This window comes from Anser brachyrhynchus, assembly GCF_964034855.1.
Source record: "Anser brachyrhynchus genome assembly, chromosome: 3".
Lineage (NCBI taxonomy): Eukaryota > Metazoa > Chordata > Aves > Anseriformes > Anatidae > Anser > Anser brachyrhynchus.
The window spans coordinates 55,082,575-55,101,994 of NC_137696.1; the positions used below are offsets into that span (position 1 = coordinate 55,082,575).

Genomic DNA, 19,420 nt, shown 5'->3' on the forward strand with positions numbered 1-19,420 from the left:
CCCAAGGTACTTAGGGGAGGTGGCTGGCCTGGAAATACCCAGGGATGCAAACTTGGGCCCTGAACAAACAGTTGAACACCATAAATCTCTATAGCAACCCCACTTTATATTCTTCTTTGGAAGCTACCCCTTCATACAATAGTCTTTCTTCTCCTGCTCCTCTTCTCATTCCTTCTGCCTATTGCCAATCATTTTCTTCTTTCTTGGAAGCAGGAGCTTCTGTTTGCTGATTTGAATATAAAACTGTTTACCTGCCTACACCTGTTTTGTTTTGTTTTGTTTTTAAGGAGAATCACCATATTTATTTTAACTGAGTATATATTCCCAGGCTTTGATAATGTACAGCACTCTGAATTTTCACATGAACAGTAAAAATGAGAACAGTAGGTCTTTTTGGAGTTGCAAGAGCAGAAAGAAAACGTTAGGATGCCAACTTGTTCAGAGTTCTTAAAAGGCAGCAAAACAAAATTTCTTATTTGACTACTTGACTGGAAGACAGCAGCAACAACACAGCATCTTCATCTGGCATTGACATATCTGGGAGACTGGCTTCTTACAGAAAGGCTTAGAGGGAGAAGCTTTCCCCTCTTGTGCTGGAGAACATCAGAGAAGATGGATATTCAGTATAGAAGTTTGTCTTGATCATACTGCTCATTAAACATAGTTGTTCATGAAAAATCTGTGTCCGGAAGCCTGAGATAAGTATTTCCAATTAAATCTTAATGCAATTGTGTAAGTCTGGAAGGAAGCAAAACCCCTTTCGTTGATTAAAGACATTGTAACATATGGCTTTGCCATCTCCTTGACAGTGCCTTTTCACACTTGTCAGCAGGAGAGGATCTGTCACAGGAGTCTAATAGTTTGGGTAAATTACTAGAATATCTTTAAAACTTTGGCTGTAAACTAAGGGATATGGAAACTGCAACTTTTTCTGTAATAGATCTGTTGTAGCTCTAAAAAGATGGAAGTGATTTTTGAATTTAGGTTGAAAAAAATGTAGGCATTGACCCCCCAAACACAATATAAGGTCCAGAGTCTGCTTAGCACATTATCCCAATTTCAGCAGTGAACAATAGAATGTGCTTACCAAAATTTGTATGAAACAGGGCAAGCCAGGCATGGACTTCCCCTGGCAGCTCTTCCAACACTCCATCATAGATTTTGTATCCAGTCTGTCATTTAGGATATAGCTGGCCAAACAAGACGCCAAAGTTTTACTGCCCTTGAGGTGTCACATCCAAACAGTATCACAGTCCAGCCCTGGAAGACCCCTCTTTGCAGCTCAGGGCTGTTCAGCATCCCCTTAGTGTCTGCCCAGCTCAGTATATACAAGCTGGAAATAAATAATGAGCTGAAAAGATGAATTCTGAGACCAAGAATTTTTTTTTTTTTTTTTTTTGGCGGGGGGCTGTTTTTTCTCTCTAGGATTTATGGATTAAATCAAACAGTGATCTCTGAGGCTGCAAGATCATTGTGCTTATTTGTAAAAGTAATGCACAGTTCTTCTCTTCCTGCTTGATTTATTGCCTATGAATATGAACCTGTGTGTGGGTCTTGTCGTCTGATACATGTGTTTTAGCGGTTAGTATAATATTAATTGACTATTAGAAAATGTGCATTTGTTTCACAGCCAAGCTGCAATACAAAATATATTTCCAACTGATTTATTCATGATATTTTTTCCTGTTTATTAATGTACAAAGTTCAATACTATTACTCTTGTTGAAGTCAGTGGGATCACCCAGGCAAAGGAGCTGTTTAGTATACGTGAGGTTATCAAACAGCCGCCTTTGTGAACAGCTTAAATTTAATAGAGGTTCTTGCAGCAGCCAGAGATCAAAGCAAGATGTGAATGATGAGAGGAGAGAGGGATGCTGCTAAGCTAGACAGCAGCAGGAGGGGCAGGAAGCAGGGCGTGAAGGATTTTACCAGCGAAAAAGGGTGTGCAGAGTTATGGTGTAGGTGTGAGGGGAGAAAGGACCAAAGGGGAGCTGATTGGAGGTGAAAGGAAACATGCCAGGAGATTGGCAGTAGAAAGAAGTAGAAATAATGGAGAATGGAGCGGGTGCCTGGTGTGAACCTTGCCTACCACTTCCCATCTTTAATCCAGGCAGATTATAATCTTGCCTATTATGCAAAAAGGGCATTGTGCCCTGACTTGCCAGCTGCAAGGAAATAGAGAGATGTCATATTTTTTAGGTTAGCAGTTGCTTCCTAGAAGGTTTTTGGTTCTTAATCAGTGAGGAAAATAAACTTTAAGAAATGAGTTGCTTATAAAAATATATTTTAGTGTATTAGTTAAGTATAAACTAGCAAATTCCTGGAAAATGAATATGCAGAGTAGGTAAAAAGATAGAATATGCATGCTTTCAGAAACAGTTACAGGCAGTGTTCCTGAGCTGAGGTTTGACGAGACTCACCAAGCAGGGCAGTTGTAAGCAGAGACGGGTGGGAGGTTGAAGCTGCCCTACCCTGTTGTTATGAAACAGTGAATATAAGATAAATTCAAATACTAAGGTAGCAACCCAAAAAGTCCACGAGGAAAATGATAACTGTGTTCGGCCCAGTGCTTAAATAGTGTGCAGGAAGCAGCAGAAGGAACAAACTGACAAAGAGGATTCCCTTGGAAAAGAGAGTCAGAGATTGCAATAGCAAATCAGCCATCAAATGCACACGGAGAGGCAGCTTTATACATCTGTACTTCCTCAGGGTATCTTAGTTACTGGGACATTGTTCCTTAATTTCATGTCATGGTTTGGGCAAGACATGCATCTCTGCTTGAAGGGCTTCACAGAGACGTACAAGTGCTTTGTGCGTGTTTTAGGAAAACTGACCTTCAAAGGAAACACCACAGCTTTCAGAAAAGGTCTGAGAATGTCAGCCTGGGGCTGTTCAGAGCTTGGGAACAAACTGTCACCCTTTGCAGGGACCAATGCTGGGGATGACAGTGAGGTCCAGCTCATCAGCAGTGCCAAGTGCACACTTTAATCATGCAGAAATTAGACATATGATGAGGGCAATGAGAACCCTCTAATGGAATAATTGCTTTAGCGTGGGTAACTGATGCTGCTGATGCTCGATGGTGCTTGGACTGGCACTGAGTCCTTGATGCGCTGGTGAATCAGCAAAGTAATGAAAGACAAAAGGGCTACCAGTTTGTGGAAACTGAAGCCACTGGAGCAGCTGAATGCATTAATGCCAAAGAGATCCTTGTTTCAAAAACTTTGACAAAAGCAGGAGGAAAAAAACCACCAAATCACCTGCTGCTGAGTTCCTCCAAATCTGGCAAATTAGGAGTTTTCAAATGTATTGCACCAATGTCTGATGATCAAATGTCTCCAAGATGCTGACATGAATAACACTTAGCTTGAAATATCACCCTGCTCTTCTCTTGGTTTCTGGGTGACATAACTACATGTCAGAGCAAGCACCAGGTAACACAGGTTAGCCAAGGCACTGCTGCACTGTTGTTTTTAGAGGATATCAGTGTTATTTCTGGCTGCAGAATTTTTGTATTCTTTCCTGCATAAAGTGTGTTCTTTGTTGCATATTGCAATATCTTTATTGCTTTATAGTAAAGAACTACATCATCCATTAGCAACATTAAAAAAAAATAAAATACAAATAAAGTATGTGTACATTTACATATTTATATTTAACAAGGAAAGTGTTATATAATTGGCAGGGTAATGAAGACACTTTTTCTCCAACAAGAGAATGAAGCTTAATGCCTACAAGAAGTTTATTTTGTGCAGAGCTTACATGCTGTTAAATGTAATGTGAAAGTGGAAGAACAGTCAAATTTCACAGTAGGGGTCCTAGCCAGGAATTTGATTATATGTTCACGCTATAAATCACTATGTAAGTTCCTACAGTTGGAGTATGCAAATGTTGTAAAAATTTACTAGACTTTAAAATGTCTTCCTGAATGAAAATACAAGAAAAACAACAGACAACAAAGCTCATGCTGTAAATGTGTCCTGTAAAATTGTTATTAAAAGCCATTTTTTGGAGAAGCAGAAGAAAAATGAATATAGATTCAGGCAATCCAGGGAGAATTCAATGGTGAAACTGAACTCCAGGGATTCATTTGGGCCCTAAATTAGCACAGCAGTAGGAAGAGAAAATCTTTGAGTTGCAAATGGTGTTTGATGAGCCTGAAGCACCATCTTGATGCATGCTTGACTGACACAGCTACCACTGGGGTTGGTCGGGAGCAATGGGGGATCACATCCTTCTACAACATTGCTAGGGCAAGTTGTAGGGTGGTCACTAGTGGGGCAAATAATGAGAGCCAGGAAGCTCAGGCAATTTGTTCTCCTCTGAGGTGTTAACATCATCCCTCAGTGCATCCAGAAAGGAAACTGACTGGCAAGGATGCCAACTTATTAAACTTCAAGTTGTTCTTAAAATCTCAGGTTCCCCCTCAGCCCCTCTTACATTTTGCTTCTATCCCATTTCATTTTTTCCTCTTTCCTAGTCTTTTTTTCAGGAATATATTTTATGTTCTACCTCCCCTCCCACACTTATTTTCTGCTGTAAAGAACATCATCTAATCTTTTCCTACTTCTGAGAAACACCCAAGTTTCCTCCTTCTAAGTGTTTTCTTCTGCTCCAGCTTAATGTACTTACCTATGACAATTTGTAATACTGTTCTACACTATGTGGTTTCAGTTCAGTGAAATGCTTAAGTGCTTAAATGCTTTTCCATACAGCAAAGCCCTAATACGCTAATGGCCAAGCACTCATGTGAGTGTTTCCTTCAGTGAACACTCTATAAGCCAAACTAACCAAGCCAGAAAAGTAATTTTTGCATACTTTGGCTATAAAGTGCTTTTCACCACACTATTAAAATCCAGCTAAACATCAATAGTAAAGAATCACAAATTACATTTTCTACAATATTTCATGACTTGACAAAAACTACAACTAGACAAAAATATTTGGTGTTATGAAAGATATTTGAGTATAACAGGAAAGTTATATTATATGTCAGTTTTAGAAATAATATCTGTTATTTCAGCCAAAATTGCATTGTCTGTGTAAGCAGAAGGTATTTTTTCCTCCCAATTTCTCCTCCTTTCAATAAATCTCTGTGCCAAGTACAGTGCAAAAAGTGGCCCTGATTTCAGCTGGTCTACTCACCTAAGTGAAAATTACTTTGTTGCATAGCACCTACAGCGTTGGGTCTGCAGGCTGAATTGGGTCTTCACCCTGCGAGAACTACACAGGAAACAGAAAACTTCACCGCTTTTCTTTCACCCTGAAAATTTCACTATATGCAATTTGGAAAGTTATACATATATACACATTGTACATATAAAATCCACAAATATAACTTGGAATATATAAATTGGTTTTGTACCTGTGTGGTATGAAATACCTTGAATACTGGAGCTGAATTACCAAGACACGTGGACCCTCGTTCCTGTGTGGGCTCCAGAGTGGTGCAGGGTACAGCTGTCCCTCAGCGCTGTCCTCTAAGAGATCTTCAACAGGACATGGTGAATTCCTGGTCCTCTCACACTACCACCAACAGAGTTTTAAAAGGCACCCATCAGTCAGCTCCATGGCAGCTTCTTATTCCATATATTTATGCAAGAAGTTATGTTTAGTCCTGCTTAGACATGAGATGGAGATGATGACGATCACTTTCCTGAGAAGCAATACATTCTTCTTAGTAAAGCCGTCAGAACCATCAAGTAAATCTGCAGTGCAGTATATAAAGTAACTTCAGGCATGCATATTATTTACTCAATTGCCTGTAACAAGCCTGGTTTGGTTTTGATTATTCTGTCAGTCAGTGTTTTAGAAATACTGATTACATTTCTTCTGAAAAATATATCCCATCTCTGTCATGCTGACGCTTTTTTTGAATACAGTTTTTCAGGTTACTGTAAAATCCCCTGAAGTCTCCACATGTGCTGAAGGTAATTAGCTAATGAGCTATTTCATACAACAAAGTCTCACATTTCTCTTTGTTTACATACACCATTTTGTTGGGAGCAAACACTTTCTAGGGAGTATAGGAGTGTTCTCAAAAAACCTACATCAGTAAAATATTACTATGCATGCAATGACCAAAAAGGATCTGGTCAACCTATCATTTTATTGAATTCTTGAAACTAAACCTTCCATACAGCATAGTGGTCTGAATTCCAAGAGAATGAAATTGTTCACGACAAGATAATCCTTTAGTAGCAGAGAGTATAGATTTTATTTTATTTTTTCCTGAATCTGAGCTGAAAAATAATATTTCTGAACTGAAACCTTGTTGGGTTTTGGTTTTCAGCATAGAACAAACGGCTTACATCTCTATGATATGGTACCAATTTCTCTTTGAGAGAGAGAGAGGAGTATGCAGCTTACAATAAGAAAAAATGGTAAAAATATATTTAAAATTAAATAAAATTGCATTTTCCATTGTAATTTATGGACTAGCCTGACTTCTGAGGAGCCCACCAACTTGTTTGTCTGTCACTTATTCTTTCATAAACTGCTTCCTGCAGAAAGTTTTAAAATAATAAATTTTAACTCTGAAAAAATCAAATTGCATTAAAGTTTTCATTAAATCCTCATGAAAATCTTCTTTAGAAGATTGCCAGTGCCATCATTTCAGCTTGGAATGGCCAAAATCAGCAGTTGTTTCTGATGGGTGCCATGTAATTTATTTTCTTCAATTATAAAATTCTGGGTATTCTCATTTTTATAACTTGAGAGAAATTCAATTAAAAGCCTCTCTTCTTTCCTAAATATAAAAATAAAACATTTAAGAACACAGAGGAAATGCAGTCCTGAGCCCTCTTGCTCAGGGACGAGGTATACGTTTTATATATTTTTTAATATTCTCAGCATGAAATAACTGGAGTCATTTAAAGATGTTGATTGGAGAAATACTGCTATTTCTGAAATACATACTGAAATACATCTTCTTTGGCAACTTCCTTCACAAAATAAAAATAACTTAAGAAGCCAACAGCATTCCACCAGATGTCATGGAAGAAGGCACAGCCTTACAGTGTTCCCCCTTATCCTGCTCTTGCTGCTCATCAGCCAGTGATGGCTCCTCATTTCTCTGCACCCATCTGAAGAGGGATGTCAATCTAAAGGCTCTCCTGAGAGGTCCTCAGAGAGGTTGGGGAGTTCTTGGATTTGTTAAGATGTAAGAATTAAAGTAGATTGATTTTATTTATATATATATATATACATATATTTTTTTTAAGGATGTAAGAGTATCTGCTCTCACTTTTTTTTTTTTCTGGGCAGAGTAGCTGAATTTACTTGTAGTCCAGTCACTTGCAGTAAAAGTCAAGTTCTTTGCCTAGTTCTTTATCTTGTTTTAAAGCCAATTGTTTTCTTCTGCCAGCTTGTAATTGCACTGAAAGGTGAATGTCTGTGAGTCTGAAAGAAGCTTTTCTATCATTATGTCTAATGGCTGTTCTGCTCTGCTGGTGATTATTCAACTACCTCTGATGTTTGTTGCTCTTGGCGGCAGTTACCAGAAGACTTGCAGCAGTTCAGGGTTTATTTCCTACATGTCTTTCACAGAATCATATGTTTTCTATTCCAGCAAAATATCAACATCTTAATGCAATTTACTCCTTTGATTAATGGAAGAGGTAAATCCACCCATTTTTCTCACACTCATTTTATTCAATAAGCTACAGTTGTACATATTTAAGAATGTTTGAATTGATAACACACATTTACTTTTTAATCCCTGTGTGGAAAATAGAGCATTTTTATCTAATTAGTCTCACTTTTTCCTACTACCTGCTACAGGAAAAAGCGGTATTAGGGGAAAAGAATTTTGCAATAATCAAATATATTTGGCAAAGTGATATTTTGTCTCTGTGCAGTTGCTGTGACCCATCGTGAGGCAACTGGATTTTGCCTGCCACAAATAAGAGGTCTGCCATTGCAGAATTTAAAGGATGACACTGTCTGTGAGTCCAGAGGCAGTGCCCAAAACACCACCATCCACTTCAGAGACCAACATTCACATTCCCTAACTAGTCCATTTTTAAAGTCCATTTAAAAAAGTAGTCTTTTCCTGCAAAGACAGTATAATTAAATGATTCCTTAGTAAATGTGACACTGGCCAAAACTAGGCCTGGTGTTTATGGAGGCACTGCCACAGAAACAGGTGGAGAAATACTTATGTATAGAATATACATTTGATCCTATCAATACTGATGAAAATATGAGACTGCTTTTTACCTGATTTCTTGACATCCTAAATACTTGAATTAGAATCTTCACCTGTGAGGGAGATTCACCCCCCACCTTTGGTTTTAGCAGACACTTTTACACTTAAAGGAGTTTAATTTCTTTGAGCCTTAAAGATAAAGCATTTTGCCTGAATTTTGAGCAGGAAGAACTTAACTGTCTCTTACTGAATAAGTAATGACTCAATACATCTTAATCAGAGTATATGTCCTTCAGAGACTGAAGGTCTTGTGAAATTTCACCTGCAGCCCATTTGTAATGTCTGTTTGACAAAGTTCAGCATTCATTTGGTACAATCAAAAATGCAGACTCATTTGGTCAACTACTCCCTTATGCTTTCTCTGAAGGACAGAAACTTACCAGACCAGATCTCTTTCTTGTCTGGTTGAAATAGATATCAAACGTATAATTTCTCAAAGCTGTTACACTCCTTATTTACTACATCTTTTCTTGTAAAAAGTCTATTAATAATCTATTTCTGTACCGTGCCACTGCTCATCAAGGGGAATGGTTTTGGTACTGTTATATACTTTACATGGAGCTCGGTATCTTTGACCCCAGTTTTCCGTGACATTAGAAATACTTGTTCAAGTGCAATCTCTACTGCAAAGTTTTTAAAAGACAATTGTTGAAAGACAACTCAATTTTCAACATTTAATTTGTTCCACCTCATGAACTTCACTTTTCTTCTCTAAGAAGTCAATCTGTTAATTAGTTCAACTGCCCATTCTTATTCAATGAAAAATAATTAATCCTCCAAAAACATTTCTTCACAACATTCTATCAGAAACTCTCCATCATTACAGGGTGTTTTGCAGAAGACTTCAACATACCATGGATGTGGTCACCAGCACCTTCTGAATCCAAAGTGCTGCAGCAGAAACTGAGAACTTAGCAGCCCAAAACCTTCTCTGAAAAAAACAGCCATTTTTGTAGAGCAAACAAAAAGACAGGCACTTCATCAGAAAAGACACAGATTTGCTTCTGGATTAACTTCATTTTGCTGTAAAATGTTCCTCAGGACTGACTCTGTGGGTATGAGCAAGAGGCTCAAAAAGACAGTGTGCCATGCAAATGAATGATCTGTCACTCACCCTCCCTCAGTTTTAGTGCAGCTTGTGGGCCTCACACGGGGTTTGCTGGCATGAGATTTAAGGTTCTGGTAACATTGAGCAGATTTTTTTTTTGAAGGCTGGAAAATTTCATGCAATCATTAACCACCTCTTGCTGCTTGGCATGCTGAAATAATAAGGGTAATTGAATAACACACTTCTGGGTGTAAGCTAATTGCCTGCAGGGCTCTCGAAGGATGTTTCTTCCCTGTACACCACCTAGAATAATTGGATAGGTAATAGGCATTATGGGAGCCTTCTACCTTCCTCAAGAATATCAGTGCAGAAGGCAAAATGTCAGGTTAGATGAACAAATGTTTTAATCTGCTATGGCAAGTCCTCTGCTCCTGTAGTGCTGTGGTGAGCAAGCAGTTGGACTGCAGGATATGCACCTGCCATTGTGTAATGACGTCCTGGGCAACCTGGGTCTTTATTTTTAACCTGAAATGCCAGCAAAAGCCCCCAAAATCTCAGAATGCTCATCTCTATGGCAACCTCCATGCAAAGTATTGTTCAGTTGTGAGTTAATATGTATTTATGCTTAAATGAGAACCAGGAGTGACTATTCCTGGTTTTACAAGCACACCATCCCCTGAATCCCTTTAATCTTCTCTGCATGCTTCTGAATGTCAGGTAATGGAGAGGCACAGTGTGAGCTCAATTAGTTTAAAATCTTATCAGTGTAATTGGGCAGGATGAGCTCTATTAGCTTGCCAAATAGGACTCAACACTTTGAAGTTATTTACTCAATTTTATATTATTCCAAATGCAATTAATTGCATAACCATTAGTAACTAACATTAATTAATTAATGGGGTTTCAACATAATTGCATGTGATAGACATCACCAAATGAGTCCACCGAGATGGCTGGAAGGAAGGGGATTGCTACCATGAATACCAAATCTCTCCAGCAGATTGACAGCAGAATCACCCAAAACTCATGTTCACGGATGATTAAAAAAATGGCCAATGCTAAAGACGACTCTAGAGCATGTACTGCCCCCCATATGGCCTCAGCATGACAATGCTGTGTGTTATTAAATCAGAATAACCTTGCTGAAAACAGAACTCTTGAGAGTTTCTCTCTGCAAGAATGACCTAACTACTTTCCTCTGCATTAAACAAACAGCATTTCGTTGACTGCAACAAATTTCTGCCCCTTTGAACTATTTTTTTTCACTAGGTAAACATTCTTCGCTACAATTTCAGCTAATTGGGGCTGAAATCCTTCAGTGTGATATGCCATTTGCTTTGGGGATTACTTGCCAAGGACCCTGTCTATGCCTGTCAGCATGCCACTGCTCTGTTGCCTCTCATTCACCCCGAGAGCAGCCTCCGGGGGAGAAAACTGAGCACATCGGAGGTATGTTGTGGGCTGCCATGCTTGCTGCCCTGCTTTTCTGCAGAGAACAATGGGGAAGCTGCACACAGTCACATCACTGACCATGCAGCATTGAACAGAAGTCCCAAAATACTGCTGCTGTTAACCTACTGGCAGTGCCATTGTAGCAGCTGGAGCCCCTGAACATCTGTGCTCATGTGGTCCTGAACCACCTTATTCCCCAGGCAGACTGGGATGATCCTGACCCATTTGCTGATGTGCCTGTCATGCATTAACAGGGTACTGCTGTTACGACCAACACTTTCAGCAGTAATCATGAATTTGACAGTCGTGACTTGGGCTATCTAGGGAGCCTGGGTTTTGGTGGGATGAGTATGTGGGTTGGGAAACATTGGTACCCACTGATAATATACAAGGAGTACCTCTGAGACTCAGAAAGCGTCTCCTACCTAAGAAAATTCAGAATCAGTTAGAAATTAATGGGTATTTATCAAAATACTAGCTCTAGGGTGGGATAGGTAGACAGGATACCCTCCACACAATACCTATAGTACAAACAGGCTTAAAACAGGTAGGGGAAGAGATGAAGTGAGATGTTAATACGTTCAGAAATTTTTATTAGTAGTTGTTCATTTTTAGCTACACTTTTATCTAAAGGTTCCCTGCTGTTTCTATTGCATTCTGCCTTGCTTCTGTCTTTCACCGTGGGCCAGTGTTGTTACACACAATTAAACACATTTCCTGCTTGTGCTCCTGAGACTGTGGCAGCTGTACTTCAATAGAGGGTGAGGACAGACCAGATGGATAGAAGGTGAAAAGCTGTCAGTCCTTTGGGATGGAAGATGCCACAGAAATGCAAACAGAACCTATAGTTTATAAGAAAAATAATGTCCTGACAGTCTGATGAAAGACTAACTCAGAAACCCCCTAGTCCTTCCAAAATTAAGATCTGGGAAGACTGATAGGTATGCACCGTCAGACACTTCATCATTTTTATCCTTCTATAGCTTTGTGTGTGTGTGTGTAAGAAACCATATCAATATAATCTGAATGAGCAAAGTCACCTTCCTTGGAGCTCAGTTTCATTTTGACCAAACAGTAGAAATGAAAATGAAAATTCCACTTTAAAAACATTTAAAAAAAAAAAAAGACATCCTCTCTAAGGTGGAAAAAAAAGTCTTCAACAGCCCCACAAAGAAAACCCTTTAAAACTGTCACTTACATCCTTAAAAGTGAAGCCCGGCAAGTCAGGCTGCTCAAAACCTTATGGGGGTTCTCCATATTTTTTTCTCAAAGACCAACAGAAACTGCAGTGTCTCAAAAATACAACAAATGCATAGCAAGGGAACACTTGAGAACAGATGGAGAGAGGGGTAACAGCTGAAGTCAAGTTAATTTGGGAGGCACTTTAAGAGAAACGTACTGGAAGCGTGTGAAGGCTGTTACAGCAGTTCTTCTGGGACTGCCAGTTCTGCACATTAGTAAGTAATGAAAGAAGGTGCTGATGTGTTGATCAACATTTAAATCCGTAATATTTTTGGGAAAGCATTGCTATCAGCTGTATCTTTTACTTCTTTCTTTGTATACTGTATCTTTTTCACATGCGTGCGTTTGTATTTCTTATAGGCCAGATGCTGCAGAAAGCAGCGCTAAGTCCCAGGATGTCGGTGAAACTTTCAGCCTACACTACAAAGCAGGGTACGATCCTGTTTTCTTGTGTTAATCTTTGTGATCGTCTTTTCCTGACCAAATTAACCACCTGCATCAGGGTGTGAACACCCCAGTCCCGGCAGTAAGCAGTGCTGCACCTGGCTAGTTCAAGCCGTGACAAAACCAATGAGCAGGGCGAATGGCTGCTCCCCTTGTGAGTTCACAGCTCTACCCTTTCTGATTAGACTGCAGCAAAGATTTCCAGTCAGCCAGCTTGACAGTCTTCTACTAATTGACTATGAAATAATACAGATAAAGGGCGGTTTGTCCAGGAATGACCAAATCAAGCGTTGCAAATATTGGCTGAAACAGTATTTCAGATTTTCAGGGTTTGCCTGTATTTTTCCATAAACACCTGACACATACTCAGCATTTGCATTCTCAACACCCCGCATGCTTTACAGACACACCATCCAGTTACAGCAGTGAAAGGAACTTGTTGCATCGGCTGTTCTACAGACAGAGAACTGAAAATTTTGTCCCTGCACAAAACCATACAAAGAAATCTGAGTTTCCACAGGTACTAATTTTTTACCCAGTTTTGGAGAGACAAAAGGAACGAATCCTATGTCACTGAGGTCAGTGTCCTGAAATCTGCAGGGACAGAGAATGAATGAAGATGGAGGAAACCAAGCCACTTGGTGCTACAAGGTGCCCTGGGGCCACAGAGCCCTGGCCCAGCTCTGCCCTGCCATGCACAGTTGAGGCAAAAGCCTTTTCAGGTGGGCATTGCAAGAACCTGTCCTTTCCACAGCAAAGGGTTTGCCCTGCAAAATGCTACCTAGGCATCTGGCCTCCCTTGTCAAGATCCCCCATACGGAATAATCACAGAAATGGGATGAGATATGAGGAAAACTGTAGGAAAGTCTCATCCATCCTTCCCCTTCATATTAGATGTTGTGATGTGAAATATTATGATAGGGGAATGCATTATTCCATCAGGAATATCTCAGGGGAGAAATTAGAAGAGAAAATAGCTGAATTTAAGAAAATCTGCCAGTCACAAAATGGCTACTTGCAGGGTAAACAGCTGCTTTTTGCCAAATGCAAAAGCATTATCATATACTATAAAAGACCAAGCCCACGGCAAAGTCGTATTGTAAACATCACAGAACTTGATATTTAAAACAGGATCTTCATTTGTGTATTTCTGGCAAATACCATATATCACGCATATTTTTCAGTCAGCGAGACACAGAACACAATAAAAAAAATCTGAAACAGCATTTTGTGCTTGGAACTGTACAAAGGCAGCAGACTTTGGTGCATATGTGGGTGACTGAGTCTTTTATTGGGATGCCACAAACACAAGGATCTGTAAAGCCAGAGCCTTTTATTTCTACCTTCTTGGTGCTGCTGGGAACACTTTGACAAAGTTGCCAACCCACACAAGCCCAAGAGTGTTTGCATATTTTCTTCTCTTGGTGCACTTTGCCTCACTTTCTATGACTTTCATTACATTTTCAAGCTGGTTTCTCCATTCTCACAAAATTAAATAGCGAGTTTCATTGCAATATCCCAAATACGTTTTGTGACAACTCTCAAAACCTTACTCATATAAGGGAGTTCACATTATTTGTTTAAACCTTAATCTGCCTCTATATTTGTGCCAGGCCATAACAGCTGCCATTTCTATAACCTCCCCCTAATGCCAGCCCCTGCTGACCGGTGCAGCAGCACACCATGGTGAGTAATGGGCTCTCTGCGCTGACTTGGCTCTATTTTTCTCCCCTTCCTTCTCTCTGAGGGCAAGACATGAACCATGCGAGGAGTCAGGACCACCGGTCAGGACCAAAAATCTGTGGTAGCAGGCATTCAGTAGCTTGGGCCTGTGATATTTAAAGATCATTTACAGCGCTGAGGTGAGGGGTCGGTCTCTGCTGTGAGGCTGTCATCAAATCTGCTCATGAAGGCATTTTCCACCAGGAGAGTGTGGCCTTTCTGTGCAGGACAGAGATTGCAATGAACTCCCTCAACTGAAAAAACATCCCTCACCGTGACATCCACTTTCAGGTTTTCCCTGTTTTTCAGTGATATGTTTCCTGAGGGACTTCAGCCCAGTTCAGGATTCCCCAGCTGTGGCACCAGCTGTTTGAAGGTGGTAGATGAAGAGTGTGGGGATGGTTGTAAAGGCGCTCGCTAGTCTTTCTCTTTTCTCTTTACTTTATGTCTTTCCCCAAAGCTATCAGTTCTGGAAATCTACCAGTAAACGGGTGTTTTCAATGACTGTCCCGCCACTAAAGGTATAGCTTTCTCCTTTAAATTTTTACTTAAATGATTTGGTTATTTGGTGGAAAGAAGAAAAAGACAGCAAGAAAAACAAATTCTTCACATTATAAACTCGTAATATTTCTCCATTCTGAACTATAGCTTTTGCTGGCTGTTTTTGAATATCTTGTATGGAGGACTAAGAAGAAGAAGAGAGGAGACATTTCCTATTTGGTGAGGCAACACCCCATCTTCCCTCTCTCTGCTGCAATATATCTTTTCTTCACCCTGTTTTTCTTCTTTCTGGCAAATGTTTGCAAGCTGTTGAATAAAACACAGATCGCATGTATACACTTTTTCGTCTGTTATGACAGATGACAGCCCCAGAAGGAAATGAGATCCAAAATCCCACCTAGGTTCTGGGGAGTCAGTGGTGCCAGCACTGAGTGCTCGCACACAGTGCATCCATTAGCCACCAGGGACAGGATTTTCAACAATGCTCACACTAGACTGTCTAGGCTTCACAGCACAAATACCGCTTGTTGACTTTGAGTTACTTATATTATTATGTGAGCAAATGCCACCATTTCCCTCATTTCTGAAATGCCAGAAGTTGTAGTGATATCTTTTGCACAATGAGATATGCAAAATATATAATATTATGTATAATGTTCTCATGAGAACGCTTGCTTTGGAAAGGAGCATAAAATGTGCAAGTTTCTTTATTAATAAGTCATTCCCCCAGTAGTATGCCAGAGCTGAGCTAGCGTGCATAGGGGAAGGCAAGAAAGAGGAAAAGCACAAGAGAAGTGTTGATGGTGGGATTTAGAAACTAGGTTGAGAAGGAGCCTGGTGTTGTGCTACCTGGTCATCAAGATGTTTTTGACTTGTTAAGGCTCTTTAAAATAAAGTGTCTTTGTGGGCAGTTGAGTGTCTAGGACCACATCCTGATAGATGTTGTCTTGAAACATTTTTGGCTGAAAATTGAATCAAGCCTACACTCTCTTTTTCTAGGTCAACATTTTAAACCCTGGATAATCACAATGAGCGCTACAGCCTCCACACCACCCTGCAAGACAAAGGAGAGGTGTTTACCTGAAGTGCTTCCCCACTCCCCCACAACCCCCTCCCAACTCTAGGGGGAGGCACTGGATTTGCCCCCAACCTTTTATTTTCTATTAGATACCTCCAGGTGACTCCTCATTCAACATGCAGATGGCATGTTGAGCTGGGACACCTAACACTGTAATAATCTAACTCTATTGGTCACTAAAACTTATTATATTGACTGTTTTTTTAGCTGTTAATTAAAAAAAGGGTGTGGGGGGAAGCTTATTAAGAAAGTTCTTGCTGCATGCTCTGTAGTTAGGATATTACAATGTCTGCAGACCACATACCCAGAAATAAAGCTTTGATGAAAGGGATGGGGACTGGGAAAAGGACTTTGGGAGGCTTTAATCAGAGGCATTCTCAGGCATATACATGAAGATTTTCAGTCTTTTAAGTCACCCTCCTTTACTTCTAGGCCTTTATCTATGCGTATACTTATCAGGATTTTTACAAATAAAATAATCCACCAGAATTAGAGTAGTGCAAGCACCAGAGGAGCCACACAGCAATACTCATGTAATGGTTGCTTTCACTTGGTCGTTTAATCACTCACAAGCCTGCAGGATTTTTGCATCTTCAGGCCTGTGTGGGACTGCCAGCTGAGTGTGTGTGCTCACTTCTCTCCTCGGGCTGATTGCCTCTGACCAGGGGCAGTGAACAAATGGAAACTGGAGATAAGCAGGAGTTAGAAGAATGCAAGGTTTGTGGGAATGGCATGCACACTGTATTTAATGCCTTAATATGCCAGCAGGTTTTTGATGCAGAACGTAACAAACAGGGATAGAGGGAAAAAGTTTGTCTTTAAGAAAACAGGTTTAGAAGTGGCCTTTTAAATGTCTAAACCCAAACAAAGGCTCAGAACAGGGAGTTCCGCTTTAAAACAGAACAAAATTAGTTTAGCTCCGCAGCAGGGACGCTGGAGCCTTCATGTTCAGCAACGCATTTGCAGATGGGCTTGTGTTTAGGCATGGGCTAAGGTTTTGTTTACTCCCATTGAGCTTCATCAAGCATTTAATATTCTGTTATGTGTGTGCTTAACAGAGCACATGCTTCTCTGATGGAGAAGGTGGAGAAGATTAATTGCACTCTGTATTCTTCAGTACAAAAACTAAGGGGTATGAAATGATCCTCAAAACAAAATAATGTGGTTCTTCCTCCATTGTGCAACAGACTCACACAGTTTCTTGCCAGAGGCCACTGTGAATGCTTGAAGCTTACGCCCTTGGGAGGCAGAGCAAGCACTTCAATAAAGATATATTATAGATTGCTAACGGAGAAAATGCGCCAGCTCTAGAAACCCCTTAAGCTACAAACAGTCAGAGGCTGAGGGAAGAGCCTCGTGTTTGCTCTGTTCCATCCCTGCCTTGGGCTTTTGCTTGCAGCCACTGTTGGGATCAGGGTGAGTCCTCAGCATGAACATTACAGCATAGTCACTCTGTAAGTGGATTGCTCTGTGCAGGTATGGCCTATGGGAGAGCAATAATATTATAATATAATAATAATAAAAATCAATATTAATAATAATATTATTAATATTAATAATATTTTAGAAATACAGAAGCCAAGGTTAAGTCTCCAATCCTGTTTCCAGGATATCCCAGGGATGCAACTTATGTTTTTGAGCTGATAAAACAAGGTAGCTATAGGGATGACCACAGAAATCAGAAAAGTATTGCTATTCTGACAAGCCACCAGGAGATACCAAGTACAAAGTAAAGCAAACTCAAGCTGTGGGTGATCAGTTCTTGTCGGCTGTTCTCACATAGCCATCCACTTCCCTGTGGAAGCTCCACCAAACAGAGTTTCTTCAACTTCTGCCACTTTACCAGGAGGGATATGGAAGAAAGGACGTAGAAGACTACAAGAGTAAATTTGTACAAATGAAAATCATGTTCATTCATAACACAACAGAAATATAGCTAAAAATTGCAGGCTTACCCCAAGATGCTGCAGAGCTTATCTGTGCTTCCAGCCATGGTGTATCTGACCTGTGCAGATTTATTCTGTCCGTTTGCAGCCCTGAAAACTCCAATCTTTGATAGGTTTTCTCTTAATTTAATTTCTTTTTCAGATAGGCATGTGGCACATGAACATGGATGCTTAGACAGCTCTGCTGTTGTGCACTGCAGAGTTTTTGGATATTGTGTTAAAAACGAAGTGTGAGAGGTTCCAACACCTATTACCACCCATTCCCTTGACAAATGAAGTGATTTCACTTCACCACCTCGCACAGCTTGCTTGAATCACAGAGTCATGCAGTAAGCAAGTGTCTTTACCCTTTTCTAAGAGCTGATGACTCACGGCATGTGCTGGGGGCATTTTGGTTACAGCAATCCACCAATTTAGAACTCATCTCATCAAAAACCCAGGTAGAGAATGCAGCAAAGCACTTGGGCACCAAGTGTAAAATTTTCAACATGAAATCCCCAGGACTATTCTTGTACTCAAATTTCCACAAGTGGCAAGTGGTTTGTTAGGTCACTTTCTATCTAAAGGAGGTGTCCCTGGAGTGGAGCCTTTCAGTCCATGGGAGGAAAATTGTTTTCCCTCCTGTCTTGTCATAGAAAAGCAGATTAGTGGCAGGATAAACATTCTGGTAGCTACTGCTCTCTCACTAATGTTCATTTTAAAGGGTGGTGTTGTGTTGTGTTTGTTTTGTGTTTTTTTTTTTTTGTTTGTTTGTTTTTTATATCACAAATTTTAACGCCATGAACTCTGGGTATTTACAGCAGCACAAAAGCATAGCAGTTTCAGCAACAGTTTCAAACCTGGCTAATTTTCATATTTTCTGTGCTATCCAAGCATGTGTTTTAGCCTGGAATATGAGACAGCAGAGAAGTAAAAGAAGATAACTGCACATTCTAAGTTCAGTAATGCTCCAATAAACAAGGATGATGTTCATTGAAAGCACAGAAATTACCTTAAATATATATAATTTATATAAATTTCTGGTAAGATTCTTCAGGTTTTTTTTTTTTTTTTTTTAATCTGGATGCCACTGGAAGACACAGTGAAATTATTGCTACTCAGGAATGTAAAATAAGAACCATGTTCACAGCTAAAATAATATTATAGATTTCAGTTCCATAAGCAGAAATGCACAAATGGCATAACTCAGCATTTTCTGAAGTGTACTCAAGTCATGTTCCCAGCAATCAAGAGAGACCTAATCAAATTTTTTCCTCTCAGAAATAATGATCTTGGCAGATTTTGTTGAATAGTTTGCCAGGCTTTGCTATTCCGGTGGATATCATTGTGCTTTTATTGCTCATTGGGTGTTGCGATATATTTGTGTCTCACTGAGCTCTGTCTAATCTCAACAGTTCACTTTGTTCTTCAGTTCACATATTTTCCCACTCCTGCTTCTAAATCTTTCTCTGGTGTTCTAGTACATACCTTGTTCTCACCTTGAGAAAAAATTTCTAGTCTTTTGCATGAACCTTACTGCAAAATAATGCATGTGCTTTACCATTTAGAAAGGCTGGAAGACATCAAAAACTCAAAGCAGCATTTTCCAGTTTGGTTGCCTATAGTGGTGACCATGCAGGCACCCGCACAGCCATTGTGGATGGAGGCACTGAGAACAGCAGTTGTCCCATACAATTACTGATAGTGGACTGAGGTTAAATATCCTTCATGTCATTGTCAGACACCAAATAACTCAAATAAAGAGAGTTGAAATTATTTCATCCATTTCACCGGTAGTG

The 19,420-nt window shown here is 39.9% G+C and overlaps 1 long non-coding RNA gene across 1 annotated transcript in view; it reads right to left on the reverse strand.

Moving 5' to 3' along the window:
* LOC308192133 overlaps window positions 1-17,947 on the reverse strand; it is a 120,777-nt gene extending 102,830 nt beyond the window's left edge. The window contains exons 1-3 of the long non-coding RNA XR_013948586.1: window positions 17,652-17,947; window positions 9,063-9,140; window positions 5,384-5,526 (exon numbers count right to left, since the gene is read on the reverse strand). This is a non-coding gene — a long non-coding RNA (uncharacterized lncRNA). The remainder of the gene's footprint in view (window positions 1-5,383; window positions 5,527-9,062; window positions 9,141-17,651) is intronic.
* Between the last annotated feature and the right edge of the window lie 1,473 nt (window positions 17,948-19,420).